Here is a 16,356-nt window from a genome sequence, read left to right on the forward strand (position 1 = left end):
TGGCATTGTACTATAGGCCATGCATAGCAAGTCAAGAGTGTTTTACTGTCATATGTCCTGAAAAGGAGCAATGACATTTTTACTTGCATCAGCAGAAGCGTTCCAGGTTTGTAAACATAGTACACAATAAATAATATAACAAACAAACAAAAAAAGGAATTCCATATAAAAAAGCAATACCGTGCAATAAAAAAAACACAGCTCGAAGTCCTGCGTGCAACCCAAGCAGTTCATAGTTTGGAGTTTAGTTGTAGTCAATAAACAATAGACAATAGGTGCAGGAGTAGCCCATTCGGCCCTTCGAGCCAGCACCGCCATTTAATGTGATCATGGCTGAGCATCCGCAATCAGTACCCTGTTCCTGCCTTCTCCCCATATCCCCTGACTCTGCTACCTTTAAGAGCCCTATCCAGATCTCTCTTGAAAGTATCTAGAGAACTGGCCTCCACCTCCCCCTGAGGCAAAGAATTCCACAGACTCACAACTGTGTGAAAAAGTGTTTCCTCATCTCCGTTCTAAATGGCTTACCCCTTATTCTTATATGGCAATGAAGACACACCTGCGTCGAAGAAGCTTCCCCATTTTGATAAAAGGTGTGCGGGACAGGATCAAGGGTTTGGTTTAGTCAGTAGAAAGGAATATGTGAAACTCCTACAAGGAGGCAATCTGGACTGGGGAGCCTCCACCTTTGCCTGTCCCACAATGGGGTTCAGGTCTGAGGGATAGGGACTTCCTGGCTCAGGGAGATCATATAACGGGGAGAGAGAGCCCAGGTCTGGCTGTAGGGCCCAGGTCGGCTCGCTTGCCCCAGGTCCGGTTGCAGTTCCCAGGTCGGCTGCATGCCCCAGGACTGGCTGCAGTTCCCAGGAGGCGAAAACTACATGAAAAAAAATACGTCCGAGGGGCGGTTCAGTTCGGATTACGGGCCGGACCCGGGCAGTAGGTTGCCGACCCCTGTGTTAGGCCTCATTGTGTGTCCCCCCCCCATGTTTAAAAAAGCGATTTGACCAAAGTCTATCTATCTTTCTTGGCTAATAATCTAGCCTTCGGCCTCCAAGACGCAGGTAAATTTTCAGGCCTTATTTTAGGGTAAAAAATAGCTTCTTCATTCCCAGGAAATATGGTAATAAACAAACAAAAAAAGTTCAATAAAAAAAACACAATACAGTGCAATAAAAAAACAAGGCTCGAAGTCCTGAGAACAACCCAAGCAGTTCATAGTTTGGTGTTTGCTTGGAGTCGTTGTGTTCAATAGCCTGATGGTTGTTGGGATGACGATCAAAACCTCCCAGGAGGGAAATATCAAATAGTAGAAAACATAGATATAAGGGTCAGAGGGGCAAAGTTTAAAGGAGATGTGCAGTGCAAGCTTTTAAAAACAGAGATCGGAGGGTTCCTGGAACACACTGTCAGAGTTAGTGGAGGATGCAAATATAATAGTGGAATTTAAGAGACATTTTTAGATAGGCAAATTATTGTACAGGGAATAGAGGGATATGGATTATGTGCAGACAAGAATTGGTCTTGGCATTATGTTCAGCTTAGTTATTTTAGTTACCAAAATCCTATGAAGGAACCATTAATTTAAGTTTAATATCGGAATGGGAGATTGCAACCTTCACATGGTCCACCCTGTTTCGACTAATGCAATCAACCCGATGTGCACAAACAAATAGATCAAATAGAACAAGTTTACCTACAACTTTAGGCTGTGCAGGCCATACGCAAGAAGAAGAAGAAGAAGTTTAATATCAATTTCTCTCTTTACTTCTGTATCTCTAGATGTGAACATTAGTGTATCAATTTTTATCCATGGACAGTAATTGGTAAACAAGGACAATAAACAGTTCAGATTTTATCCATCGTTGGTTGCTTGTTTTGCTCTTGGTAAACACATGTGCATAGCAACAAATTTCATCACAATGGTGGATTAGTCAATAACCATCAAAGATAAGTTTCAATAGTCAATTGGTCAATAACATCATAGAAACATTTCAAGAGGATTTGTTTGAATAAATAAAAAAAAAATTGTGTTGTAATTCTATATGTTTGGGTTCATTATATATATTATGAAAGAGGGATATAGAAAAATTAAATTAATTTTTGATTAATTTTTTTTTAGAGAGGGACGCAAAAGGGGTGGAAGGGTTGCGCTACTAATCCGATAGACTATCACGATGATTAGTACGGGTGTCAGGGGTTATGGGGAGAAGGCTGGAGAATGGGATTAGGAGGACGGGATGGATCAGCCATGATCTAATGGCAGAGTAGACTTGATGGGCCGAATGGCCTGATTCTGCTCTGATCACATGACCTTATGATGGCATTCAAAAAGGACATACAGGAGGGTTCATCTGCTGAGGCAATATGGGTAGAGCTTAAAAATAAGAAAGGTGCAAGCACTCTAATGGCATTGTACTATAGACCATGCATAGCAAGTCAAGAGTGTTTTACTGTCATATGTCCTGAAAAGGGGCAATTACATTTTTACTTGCAGCAGCAGAAGTGTAACAGGTTTGTAAACACAGTACACAATAAAAAATATACCGTATTTCCCAGCAATGAAGACACATCACAATTTTGAGTTGCTAAATTTTGAAAAACAAAGTATGGCGGGACAGGATCATGGGTTTGGTTTACTCAGTAAAAATGATGTGAAACTCCTTCAAGGAAGCAATCTGGACCGGGGAGCCTCCATCTTCACCTGTCCCACAATGCGCTGTGCGGTTCTGGTTTGAGGGACGTGGACTTCCTGCTCAGGGAGATCACATAACGGAGACAGAGAGAGAGAGCCCAGGTCTGGCTGTTGCGCCCAGGTCGGCTCGCTTGCCCCAAGTCTGGCTGCAGTTCCCAGGTCGGCTGCATGCCCTGCGACTGGCTGCAGTTCTCAGGTCGCCTTCGTGCCACGGGACTGGCTGTAGCGCCCAGATCGACTCGCTTACCCGAGGTCTGGCTGTGACACCCAGGTCGGCTGCGGGCCCCAGGAATGGCTGCAGTTCCCATGTCAGCTCGCTTGCCCCAGGACTAGCTGTAGCGTGCAGGTCGGCTGGCAGGTCTGGCTGTAGCGGCCTGGTTGCCTGGGTGCCCTGGGACTGGCTGCAGTTCACAAGTCACGAAAACTAATTGAGAAAAAAAAACACCCGCGGGCAGGTCGAGTTCGGGTTACGGGCCAGATCTGGGCAGTAGGTTGCCGACCCCTGTGATAGGCCTCATTGTCCCCCTCCCCCCCCATGTTTTAAAGTAATTTGGCCCAAGTTGGCATTTCTTGGCTAATAATCTAGCCTTCGGCCTCCAAGACGCAGGTAAATTTTCAGGCCTTATTTTAGGGTAAAACATAGCGTCTTCATTGCCAGGAAATATGGTAATAAACAAACAAAAAAAGAAGTTCAATAAAAAAAACAGTGCAATGAAAAAATAAGGCTCGAAGTCCTGAGAGCAACCCAAGCAGTTCATACTGTGGTGTTTAGTTGGAGTCGTTGTGTTCAATAACCTGATGGTTGTTGGGAATGTGAGATTCAAAAATCACAAATGCTCTTGAGACAAATTCAGACAAAGAAGTGTTTTTATTAATTTCATATTCTGCAGAATAGGTGCCTCTAGGGGACATCAGAGGAGAGGCACCTATTCTGCAGAATATGAAATTAATAAAAACACTTCTTTGTCTGAATTTGTCTCAAGAGCATTTGTGATTTTTGAATGTCACAGGAAGAACGTCAAAGCTTCCCAGGATGGAAATATCAAATAGTAGAAAACATAGATATAAGGGTCAGAGGGGCAAAGTTTAAAGGAGATGTGCAGTGCAAGCTTTTAAAAACAGAGATCAGAGAGTGCCTGGAACACACTGTCAGAGTTAGTGGAGGATGCAAATATAATAGTGCCATTTAAGAGACATGTTTAGATAGGCAAATTAATATACAGGGAATGGAGGGATATGGATTATGTGCAGACAGAAGAATTGGTCTTGGCATTATGTTCAACTTAGTTATTTTGGTTACAAAAATCCTATGAAGGAACCATTAATTTAAGTTTAATATCGGGGTGGGTGATTTCAACCTTCATGTGGTCCACCGTTTCGACTAATGCAATCAACCGGACGTGCACAAATAGATCAAATAGAATAATTTGACCTACAACTTTAGGCTGTGCACGCCATACACAAGAAGAAGAAGAAGTTTAATATCAATTTCTCTCTTTATTTCTGTATCTCTAGATGTGAACCTTAGTGTTTAAATTTTTATCCAAGGACAGTAATTGGTAAATAAGGACAATGAACAGTTCGGATTTTATCCATCACTGGTTGCTTGTTGACTCTTGGTAACCACATGTGCATAGCAACAAGTTTCATCACAATGGCGAATTAGTCAATAACCATCAAAGATAAGTTTCAATAGTCAATTAGTCAATAATCATCATAGAAAAATTTCAGGAGGATTTGTTTTGAATAAATAAAATAATTTTTTGCGTTGCAATTCTATACATTTGGGATCATTATATACATTATGAAAGAGGGATATAGAAAAATAAAATTTGTTTTTGATGACATTTTTTTAGAGAGGGAGTGTTAGAGATGGAGGCAAAAGGGGTGGAGGAGCTGCGCTACTAATCAGATAGACTATCACAACGATTCTTGATTAGTACGGGTGTCAGGGGTTATGGGGAGAAGGCTGGAGAAGTGGATTAGGAGGGAAGGGATAGATCAGCCATGATCTAATGGCAGAGTAGACTTGATCGGCCGAATGGCCTAATTCTGCTCTGATCACATGACCTTATGACGGCACTCAGAAAGGACACACAGGAGGGTTCATCCGCTGAGGCAATATGGGTAGAGCTTAAAAATACCAAAGGTGCAAGCACTCTAATGGCATTGTACTATAGACCATGCATAGCAAGTCAAGAGTGTTTTACTGTCATATGTCCTGAAAAGGAGCAATGACATTTTTACTTGCATCAGCAGAAGCGTTCCAGGTTTGTAAACATAGTACACAATAAATAATATAACAAACAAACAAAAAAAGGAATTGCATATAATAAGACAATACCATGCAATAAAAAAAACACAGCTCAAAGTCCTGCATGCAACCCAAGCAGTTCATAGTTTGGAGTTTAGTTGGAGTCAATAGACAATAGACAATAGGTGCAGGAGTAGCCCATTTGGCCCTTCGAGCTAGCACCGCCATTTAATGTGATCATGGCTGATCATCCACAATCAGTACCCTGTTCCTGCCTTCTCCCCATATCCCCTGACTCCGCTACCTTTAAGAGCCCTATCCAGCTCTCTCTTGAAAGTATCTAGAGAACCGGCCTCCACCGCCCCCTGAGGCAGAGAATTCCACAGACTCACAACTCTGTGTGAAAAAGTGCTTCCTCATCTCCATTCTAAATGGCTTACCCCTTATTCTTATATGGCAATGAAGGTGCACCTGCGTCGAAGAAGCTCCCCAATTTTGAGTTGCTACATTTTGAAAAAAAGGCGGGCGGGACAGGATCAAGGGTTTGGTTTAGTCAGTAGGAAGGAAGATATGAAACTCCTTCAAGGAGGCAATCTGGACTGGGGATCCTCCACCTTTGCCTGTCCCACAATGCGCTGTTCGGTTCAGGTCTGAGGGATAGGGACTTCCTGGCTCAGGGAGATCATATAACGGGAAGAGAGAGAGAGAGAGCCCATGTCCAGTTGCAGTTCCCAGGTCAGCTGCGTGGCCCGGGACTGGCTGCAGTTCCCAGGATGCGAAAACGAATTGGAAAAAAATACGTCCTAGGGCCGGTTCAGTCGGATAACAGGCCGGACCCGGGCAGTAGGTTGCCGACCCCTGTGTTAGGCCTCATTGTGTCCCCCCCACCATGTTTAAAAAAGCAATTTGACCCAAGTCTATCTTGCATGGCTAACAATCTAGCCTCCGGCCTCCAAGACAGAGGTAAATTTTCAGGCCTTAATTTAGGGTAAAAAATAGCGTCTTCATTCCCAGGAAATATGGTAATAAACAAATTGAAAAAATAAGTTCAATAAAAAAAACCAATACAGTGCAATAAAAAAACAAGGCTCAAAGTCCTGAGAGCAACCCAAGCAGTTCATAGTTTGGTGTTTAGTTGGAGTCGGTGTGTTCAATAGCCTGTTGGTTGTTGGGAAGAACATCAAAGATTCCCACGATGGAAATATCAAATAGTAGAAAACATAGATAAAATGGTCAGAGGGGCAAAGTTTAAAGGAGATGTGCAGTGCAAGCTTTAAAAAACAGAGATCAGAGAGTACCTGGAACACACTGCCAGAGTTAGTGGAGGATGCAAATATAATAGTGCCATTTAAGAGACATTTTTAGATAGGCAAATTAATATACAGGGAATGGAGGGATATGGATTATGTGCAGACAGAAGAATTGGTCTTGGCATTATGTTCAACTTAGTTATTTTGGTTACAAAAATCCTATGAAGGAACCATTAATTTAAGTTTAATATCGGGGTGGGTGATTTCAACCTTCATGTGGTCCACCGTTTTGACTAATGCAATCAACCGGACGTGCACAAACAAATAGATCAAATAGAACAAGTTGACCTACAACTTTAGGCTGTGCAGGCCATACGCAAGAAGAAGAAGAAGTTTAATATCAATTTCTCTCTTTATTTCTGTATGTAATGGCCTAATTCTTCTCTGATCACATGACCTTATTACCTGATGACAATACCCAGAAAGGACATACAGGGTTCATCCACTGAGGCAATATGGGTAGAGCTTAAAAATAACAAAGGTGCAAGCACTTTAATGGCATTGTACTATAGGCCATGCATAGCAAATCAAGAGTGTTTTACTGTCATATGTCCTGAAAAGGAGCAATGACATTTTAACTTGCATCAGCAGAAGCGTTCCAGGTTTGTAAACACAGTACACAATAAATAATATAATAAACAAACAAAAAAAGGAATTGCATATAAAAAAACAATACCGTGCAATAAAAAAAACACAGCTCAAAGTCCTGCGTGCAACCCAAGCAGTTGATAGTTTGGAGTTTAGTTGGAGTCAATAGACAATAGACAATAGGTGCAGGAGTAGCCCATTTGGCCCTTCGAGCTAGCACCGCCATTTAAGGTGATCATGGCTGATCATCCACAATCAGTACCCTGTTCCTGCCTTCTCCCCATATCCCGCTACCTTTAAGAGCCCTATCCAGCTCTCTCTTGAAAGTATCTAGAGAACCGGCCTCCACCGCCCCCTCAGGCAGAGAATACCACAGACTCACAACTGTGTGAAAAAGTGTTTCCTCATCTCCGTTCTAAATGGCTTACCCCTTATTCTTATATGGCAATGAAGACGCACCTGTGTCTAAAAAGCTCCCCCTTTTTGAGTTGCTAAATTTTGAAAAAAAAGGCGGCCGGGACAGGATCAAGTGTTTGGTTTAGTCAGTAGAAAGGAAGATGTGAAACTCCTTCAAGGAGGCAATCTGGACTGGGGAGCCCCCACCTATGCCTGTCCCACAATGCGCTGTTCGGTTCAGGTCTGAGGGATAGAGACTTCCTGGCTCAGGGAGATCATATAACGGGGAGAGAGAGATAGAGAGAGAGAGAGAGAGAGAGAGAGAGAGAGCCCTGGTCTGGCTGTAGCGCCCAGGTCGGCTCGCTTGCCCCAGGTCCGGTTGCAGTTCCCAGGTCGGCTGCATGCTCCGGGACTGGCTGTAGTTCCCAGGAGGCAAAAACTGATTGAAAAAAAATACGTTCGATGGCCGGTTCAGTTTGGTTTACGGGCCGGACCCGGGCAGTAGGTTGCCAACCCCTGTGTTAGGCCTCATTATGTCCCCCCCACCCCATGGTAAAAATGCGATTTGACCCAAGTCTATCTATCTTTCTTGGCTAACAATCTAGCCTTCGGCCTCCAAGACGCAGGTCAATTTTCAGGCCTTATTTTAGGGTAAATAATAGTGTCTTCATTCCCAGGAAATATGGTAATAAACAAACAAAAAAATGTCAATAAAAAAACACAATACAGTGCAATAAAAAAACAAGGCTCGAAGTCCTGAGAGCAACCCAAGCAGTTCATAGTTTGGTGTTTAGTTGGAGTCATTGTGTTCAATCATGATGGTTGTTGGGAAGAACATCAAAGCTCACCAGGATGGAAATATCAAATGGTAGAAAACATTGTTATAAGGGTCAGAGGGGCAAAGTTTAAAGGAGATGTGCAGTGCAGGTTTTTAAAAACAGAGATTGGAGAGTGCCTGGAACACACTGTCAGAGTTAGTGGAGGATGCAAATATAATAGTGCCATTTAAGAGACATTTTTAGATAGGCAAATGAATATACAGGGAATGGAGGGATATGGACTATGTGCAGCCAGCTAAGAGTTGGGCTTGGCATTATGTTCAGCTTAGTTATTTTAGTTTCAAAAACCCTATGAAGGAATCATTAATTTAAGTTTAATATCAGGGTGGGAGATTGCAACCTTCACGTGGTTCACCCTGTTTCGACTAATGCGACAGATAATAGTTTGTCTTGGCATTTTGTTTAGCTTAGTTGTTTTGGGTTTGTGTTATGTTCAATGTTCTATTGGTCACTAGAAAATATATTTAATTACTTGAACCCAATAATTGGGAAATTGTGCTATGATTCTTATCAGTTGCTATTTGTTGTTGTGGCTACGTGGGGCCCTGGACCTGTAACCAAAATGTAATAGTTCCATCGCCTCCAGGGACCAAACCAGAGTTGTCAGATAATAAGGCGTGTAACTGCTAAATATTGAAATGGGTGGGACGATCAGGGTGATTATTATGGAAACAAATCCAATGGTATTGGAGTACCAGCTCCCTCCTACATTACTTTGTATATTTAGCTTGTTATGGACCTACTACTCAAGATTTTCCACTCCAAAATTATTGAGGGATTTCAAATGATTTATCCAATGGTTTAATTTCTTAATGGCTATTTCATCTCACAACGCTGTTGTATTACTCTGTTATGAGGGTTTAATGTAACCATTGGATGAAAAACATTGACAACATTTCAGTTTATATTTCTATATAAGTTAATATTTGTGATTGTGAAAAGGCCTTTATTTTTCTTTGCTTGCTGATCCCGAAAGATGACCGATTAGGGAATTAAACACAATGAAAATAAGCTATTTGGCCCGTCAGACCCATACAAGCACATTGAATGAAGATTTCAATTAAGGGATGCCCTGTATTGGATATATTAATTATTTTTCATATTTTGAAAAATTTGTTGCCTCACGATGTTATGGCGATGATGTGTTGCTATGGTTACCATCCCCGTGTCAACAATCACAACAACAAAGGTTTATCACGAATGCAAACATTGGCTAAAACCAGGGATCAAAATATCCTTATTTGGCAATGACTGAGCCCAACCCTGACAGCCATTGTTACACACTTGCCATTGTGGATTGTGATGTATTCCTACAGTATAAAAGCGACTGGTGCCACTGGGCGAGTAGTAGTTGGTGCTGGTGCTGCTGGTGTTCGATGCTGGAGATGCTACTGCTGCTGGAGATGCTGCTGCTGCTGGAGATGCTGCTGCTGCTGGAGATGCTGCTGCTGCTGCTGGAGATTGCTGCTGCTGCTGCTGGACGCGCGATCTCTACACAAGACAACGCTGGACATCAGGACCATGTACAACACAACGTGCTGGAGGAAATCAGCGAGTCAGTCAACATCTGCGGAGGAAACTTGACAAGACGTTTCGGGTTCGGTCAAGTCAGGTAAGGGCCCTTCTTCGGACACTGCTGGGGGATAAGGAAGGGAGGGTTTGTAAAAATTTGGGATAGTTTGGACTACCTGCTGCAAGATACAGCTCTGACCATACCTAGGTGTACATTGTTTCAAAATGTCATGCACAGTCTCATTGCCACCCAGTACTGTATATTATCACATAGTTTTATGTATAATTGCATAGGTCATTGTCACAATGTTACTTGAACATTGTCATGCGGCCCACTGGTCTCTGTGTATGAAATTCAAAGTGGATGTGTTCATTGTCGCACTGTCTTTAGGATACGTCTGTATATTTTTGCCAAGCAGTGTTAAATGTCATTGTTATTGAATAGAATATTTGTAACATAGCTTGATATTCATTGTAATTGATCTTGGCATCATTTTAGTATAACTAGATTTGCTTTATAGACAAGTTTATAGCAAAGCTAGATGATCTTTATGATTGTAATACTGTTTGTTCATTGTTATGGAGTTTTGTGTAATTGTAATACTGCTCCATTCACATTGTTATTGCTTGGCATAACTAATATAACCACAGAACTGGGCATATTAGTAATAATAATCTATTGACTTTACTTGACTTGACTATTGCCATAAAACCTGGCCTATAATTTTAATATAGTTCCATTCACTATGCAGCTGTAATATATAGCTCCATATATTTCAACCATGTGTTGTTTCATAATATAGTTCCATTCACTTTGATATTTGGCAGCTGTTACACAGCTCCATATATTTCAAACCATGTTTGTTGTTTCATTGATCTTATTTGTGTTTAGAACTCAAAAGCTGTCTCCCTGGAGGATGAAGCGTCCCAAGCTAAGTTATCACATTAATGCTCCACATAGCACTAATCTACTCTAGTATCGTTTTAACTCTAATTCTCTAGTACACATGCATTTTATACATAGTCATCCACACATTGCATGGAAGTGCTGAAGCGTCCCAAGCTAAGTTATCACATTAATGCTCCACATAGCACTAATCTACTCTAGTATCGTTTTAACTCTAATTCTCTAGTACACATGCATTTTATACATAGTCATCCACACATTGCATGGAAGTGCGGTGGTAAGTATTTTGTCAGTTACATTGTGGTCATAGCATGTATACATATATATATATATAAAGGAGGCAACTTGGTTTCTCACTCTCGCATGTTTCCCTACTATTCACCCGCTTTCCACATCATCCAGTGACACCAAGCATAGTTTACAGTGGACAATTAACCTATCAAATGCAAGCAGGTTTTTAGGAAGCCGGAAGACAACAGTGACAACGTGCAAATTGAAGCTAGACAACAATGGAGGCCACGGCGCTGTGCAGAGGAAATGGACACGACATTCCAGTTTGGGTCGTTCGGTCAGGAACCTTCAGATTCCAGAGGTCAGAATTGAGCTGGGGAGGGGTTTTTGTAACTGTGTGGCTATTGAATGTGTGCGTATTGCAACTTGTGTGCCTTTTACAACTGTGTGCCTTTTGCAACTGCTTTTTGCAACTGTATGCCTTTTGCAACTGTGTGCCTTTTGCAACTGTATGCCTTTTGCAACTGTATGCCTTTTGCAACTGTATGTCTTTTGCAACTGTGCCTTTTGCAACTTGTATGCCTTTTGCAACTGTATGCCTTTTGCAACTGTATGCCTTTTGCAACTGTATGCCTTTTGCAACTGTATGTCTTTTGCAACTGTGCCTTTTGCAACTGCCTGCCTTTTGCAACTGTGCCTTTTGCAAAACTACCTTTTGCAACTGTGCCTTTTGCAACTGCCTTTTGCAAAACTACCTTTTGCAACTGTGTGCCTTTTGTGCAACTGTGTGTGCCTTTTGCGCAACTGTGTGAGCCTTTTGCGCAACTGTGTGCCTTTTGCACAACTGAAAAAGATGAGTGTCTGATTGTCCACCCTCTCCCCTTTCTCTCTGTCACCTGTTTTCGGCAGAATTGCTGGCACTTCATGAATCTGTGGTTCCGAAGGACATCACTCAGCCCTCAGCAACTCAGGTAAGCCCAGCCTGCACACTCGGCATTGATCCCTCCTCCTTCTATCCCCAGCCGCCATCTTGAGGCATATTCCATTGACCACAGTTATTGAAGAACCTAATTGTAATCTAATAATTGTAAACTGCCAGATATTTGTTGTTTCATTGACTGTTTTTGTTTTAGGTATCAGAAGAACTCACATGATGCTCTACATGGATGATGAAGTGAAGCTACGGAAACATATCTAAGTGGATCAGGAAGGATCTCTGGGTAACATGGATAGGTGACACCTCTTCAGACAAATTTAAGTATTCCTTTAATTGTTACACATGCACAAATATGCACATGACATGCGTCAACCAAAACATTGCACTATTTTACATCGTGACAACACTATAAAGCAACCACACAACATTGTCCAAAGTATTAAGTATGTTAAACTATGTTTATAACCTAATGAGCAATCATAGAATTAACAATGTATGTGTTAGCAGAATGTAATTTTAGCATATATTTAGTATAGTTTAAACACCCCCTGGTCTATCCAATAAGCATGTTAGGATATTCGGAGGAAACCGGTAGCAACCCAGAACAGAGTTCACAGCATGACACCAACTTGCATACTTCACAAAGACAACAATGGAGGTCGTCGAGATCTCAACTGTGGAGGAAATGGTCAGACAATGCTTTGGGTTTGGTCGGCTTGGACCGTAGGAATTGAGCTGGAGGTGGGAAGGGTTTACTAACGTTTTGGGGACATTGTCAATGAAAAAACATTACGTTTGCTCTGGGGTCTATGTATATAATACAATGCAACTCTGTAAGTATGTTACTGGATAGGTCTGTTTGTTCGTTATGAATGGTGCAATTGTAATATTGCTCAATGGTTTATAATGGTACTTTATTGTCACTACTTGTCCTTTGTCAGGTGATGCCCTCAAACCACGCTCCTGATCTGATACCGATACCTCCTCGACACAGTCTGTGGCGGAGAGCCGAAGATAAGAAGGTCCTGTGGCGGATGAGCCGAAGTTAGAAGGTCTGTGGCGGATGAGCCGAAGTTAGGTCTGTGGCGGATGAGCCAAAGTTCATCCAACGTTTTAGAAGGTCAGTGGCATGTTATAAAAAACACTAGAACTATCAAACTACTTACATTGCTACATGCCCTGTAAAGCAATTACACATTGTCAAACTGTTATACCGAGGAGTACCCCATCTTGCACTCATACAACTATGTTATATACAATCACATAGCTCTGTGCATTGTCATAAAACATTGTGTACATATACATTCACATGGGTCTGTATATTTTGTATATTTGGCAGTTGTAACAGATTCATATATTTCAAACCGTTTGTTGTTTCATTGTCAAAATTCTCTGTAAATATTCTCACTTTAGTTTTACGCTAACAAAACTTTAACTATAAGTAGTTTACATTATTATACCATGTACGTTATTGGTTAGGTCTACATTATTGAATAGCATTATTGGGCAGGATATGACCGTCAGGTAATAGGTTAATACAGGGTTAGGAGGGTTTTAGTTATAAAAAACACTAGAATTCTCTGTAAATATTCTCACTTTAGTTTACGCTAACAAAACTTTAACTATAAGTAATTTACATTATTATACCATGTACGTTATTGGTTAGGTCTACATTATTGAATAGCATTATTGGGCAGGATATGACCGTCAGGTAATAGGTTAATACAGGGTTAGGAGGGTTTTAGTTATAAAAAACACTAGAATTCTCTGTAAATATTCTCTCTTTAGTTTACGCTAACAAAACTTTAACTATAAGTAATTTACATTATTATACCATGTACGTTATTGGTTAGGTCTACATTATTGAATAGCATTATTGGGCAGGATATGACCATCAGTTAATAGGTTAATACAGGGTTAGGAGGGTTTTTTTGATAGGCATGTGGTTGGACAAAGGCCAGAGATGAAAAGATTGATGTGGGAATAAAATTAATGGTTATAGAATTTGACAACTGTTTTCTTAACTACATAGAGCAAAGTCTTTTTACCTAGGACACTGTAGGGTGTCTGAAACGGATATTTGTCAGTTGTAACAGAATCTAGTGGAGTCAGACATGATGTAGATCATGTGCAAGCAGATGAGTTTAGTTTAACACTTTGATATTTGGCAGTTGTAACAGATTCATATATTTCAAACCGTTTGTTGTTTCATTGATCTTATTTGTGTTTAGAAATGAAATGCTGTTTCCTTGCAAGGATGAGGTGAAGCGACAGGTCCAAAGCTAAGTTATCACTTAATGCCAGTATTAAGCTTAAGCTTTATCTCTAACTGTTAGTACACTTACTCAAATATACGATGTATAAAAAACTTTTTTATACATTGTCCTTGGAAACGTGGTGGTAAGTATTTTGTCAGTCACAATGCTGTCATACCCATATGTAACATACCCATACATTGTATACATTGCAGTGGGCAATTAACTTGTTAAACAAGCACGTTTTTAGGATGAGCCGGCGGTGGAAGCCAGAAGACAACAGTGACCGTGCAAACTCCATGCTAGACAACAATGGAGGCCAGGGTGCGGTGCAAAACGACAGACGACGTTCCGGTTTGGGTCAAGTTCGTTGGGAAACTTCTTCAAATTCCAGAGGTCAGAATTGAGCTGGGGAAGGGGTTGCTAAAATGTTGGCACAGCAGGACTACCTGCTGAGTCCATTATTGTATATTATGGTATATTATTACCAAGCAGTGTTAATCATCAATATTGAACAGAATAATCGTAAACAATAGCTTAATATAGTTTTTAAGCTTGGCATACATAATTGTAATAACTAGATTCACGTTGGTATTGATTGACAAGCTTTTATTATAAAATGGAACATTTTGCTCAAACTCGTTTTAATTATGTAATTGGTGTAATTGTAATTGCTCGATGGCTTAATGGTACTTTGTTATATACCTAGGTATTCAGTGAAACTGGTGATGTGTTGATGTCCTCCACCGCTGCTCCGCTGCTCTTGGCCACTTGGTGCAACGCCTGATCCACTCGCGCTCCGAAGACCATCACAGCCCTCGAACTCCAGGACGCCCACCTTGCAACCCACCCAGAGCCGCCTCCAAGCTACATGGAAGGTATGTCCCAGCCTGCACACCCGGCATTGCTCTCTCCACCATCTGACTATAGTTATTAAACAACCTAATTGTAATCTAATGACCTGATTGTAAACTGCCAGATGAATATTGTTACAATTGATATTTGTTGTTTCATTGACATTTGTTTTTTGTAGTTATCAGAGGAAACTCGCATGCTCTTTACATGGCGATGAGGTGAAGCTCCGATCAGGAAGGATCTCTGGGGAACATGGATAGGTGACACTGGGTCAGAACCCCCTTTTCAGGCAAATCTAGGTATTCCTTTAATTGTTATCTTGTTACACATACACATATTCCACATAACACACGACCATGTAAAATAGTGCTATGTGATGGTTGTGACAAATTGTAACAAATACTACAAAGTAATCACACAACATTGTCCAAAATATTTGTTAAACTATTTGTAAAAACTCTGTTCCTCTCAAACCCTATGTAACAATTACACGCCCAAGGAGCAATCATAGAATTAACAAAGTATGTTAGAAGAATGTAAATTTTAGCATATGTAATCTAGTTTATACACCCTGGTATATTTTATGCATGTGGACCAGTGCTCTTGTATTCTTACCAGTGCCATTCCCCAGAGCCACAGTGTGACAACAACTTGCAAACTCCAGAAAGACAACAATGGAGGTCGAGATTGTAATTGTAACGTAATTTGATATTCATTGTTATTGAGCTTCGCTTAATTGTAATATAACTAGTTTAAATGTAACAAAACTAATTGGATTTATTCATTGTTTAGTTAACTGAATTAATGTATGTTATTGGATAGGTCTGTATTATTGCCAAGCAGTGTTCATTGTTAATATTATTGAATAGCAGAATTGTAATTATTGAATAGCAGAATTGTAACGTAACTTGATATTCATTTGTTAGTGAGCTTGGCTTGTAATATAACTAAGTGAGCTTGGCTTGTAATATAACTAGTTTTATTGTAACAAAACTAATTGGATTTAATTGTAAATGTCTTTTCGTTATGAACTTTGAGCAATATTATGGTACTTCATTTTCACCTGTCAGGTACTCGATGCCCTCCAAACCTGAGGTTAGAAGGTCTGTGGCAGATGAGCCGAAGTTAAGAAGGTCTGTGGCGGATGAGCCGAAGTTAAGAAGGTCTGTGGCGGATGAGCCGAAGTTAAGAAGGTCTGTGGCGGATGAGCCGAAGTTAAGAAGGTCTGTGGCGGATGAGCCGAAGTCCAGGTGCAAAGCTAAGTGAACCTTTAAAGGGCTTGGCTTGGTCTGGTAGACAAAAATGCTGGAGAAACTCAGCGGATGAGGAAACTCACCCGCTGAGTTTCTCCAGCATTATTGTCTAACTTTGACTTTCCAGCATCTGCAATTCCTTTTTAAACTTTAAAGGGCCTGTGCCACTTGCCGATTTTTTTGGAGACTGCCACAACATGGACGTAACAGGTTACCGAAATATACGCGGCATGATGATGTTATGATGCGCGGTGTTTTTTCAAGTGTCACAATATTTTTTTGTCTCCGCTGGATTGTGAAATGTTCAAAATCTTTAGGCGCCGA

At 40.9% G+C, this 16,356-nt stretch overlaps 1 long non-coding RNA gene across 4 annotated transcripts; it reads left to right on the plus strand.

Annotated features, from left to right (window-relative positions):
* The first annotated feature begins 9,456 nt into the window (after nucleotides 1–9,456).
* LOC129700396 (uncharacterized) lies at nucleotides 9,457–15,889 on the plus strand. 4 transcript variants are annotated; one of them, XR_008724054.1, is made up of 8 exons: nucleotides 9,457–9,694; nucleotides 10,487–11,093; nucleotides 11,642–11,703; nucleotides 11,866–12,789; nucleotides 13,901–14,320; nucleotides 14,634–14,802; nucleotides 14,958–15,474; nucleotides 15,850–15,889. It is a non-coding gene; the product is annotated as an uncharacterized LOC129700396 (long non-coding RNA). The 4 variants fall into 4 exon arrangements; XR_008724055.1 differs by having other exon boundaries at nucleotides 14,958–15,459; nucleotides 15,850–15,887; XR_008724056.1 differs by lacking the exon at nucleotides 15,850–15,889 and having other exon boundaries at nucleotides 14,958–15,078; nucleotides 15,398–15,843.
* Nucleotides 15,890–16,356: the final 467 nt, after the last annotated feature.

This window comes from Leucoraja erinacea, chromosome 9 (assembly GCF_028641065.1).
Source record: "Leucoraja erinacea ecotype New England chromosome 9, Leri_hhj_1, whole genome shotgun sequence".
Taxonomy (NCBI): Eukaryota; Metazoa; Chordata; class Chondrichthyes; order Rajiformes; family Rajidae; genus Leucoraja; species Leucoraja erinaceus.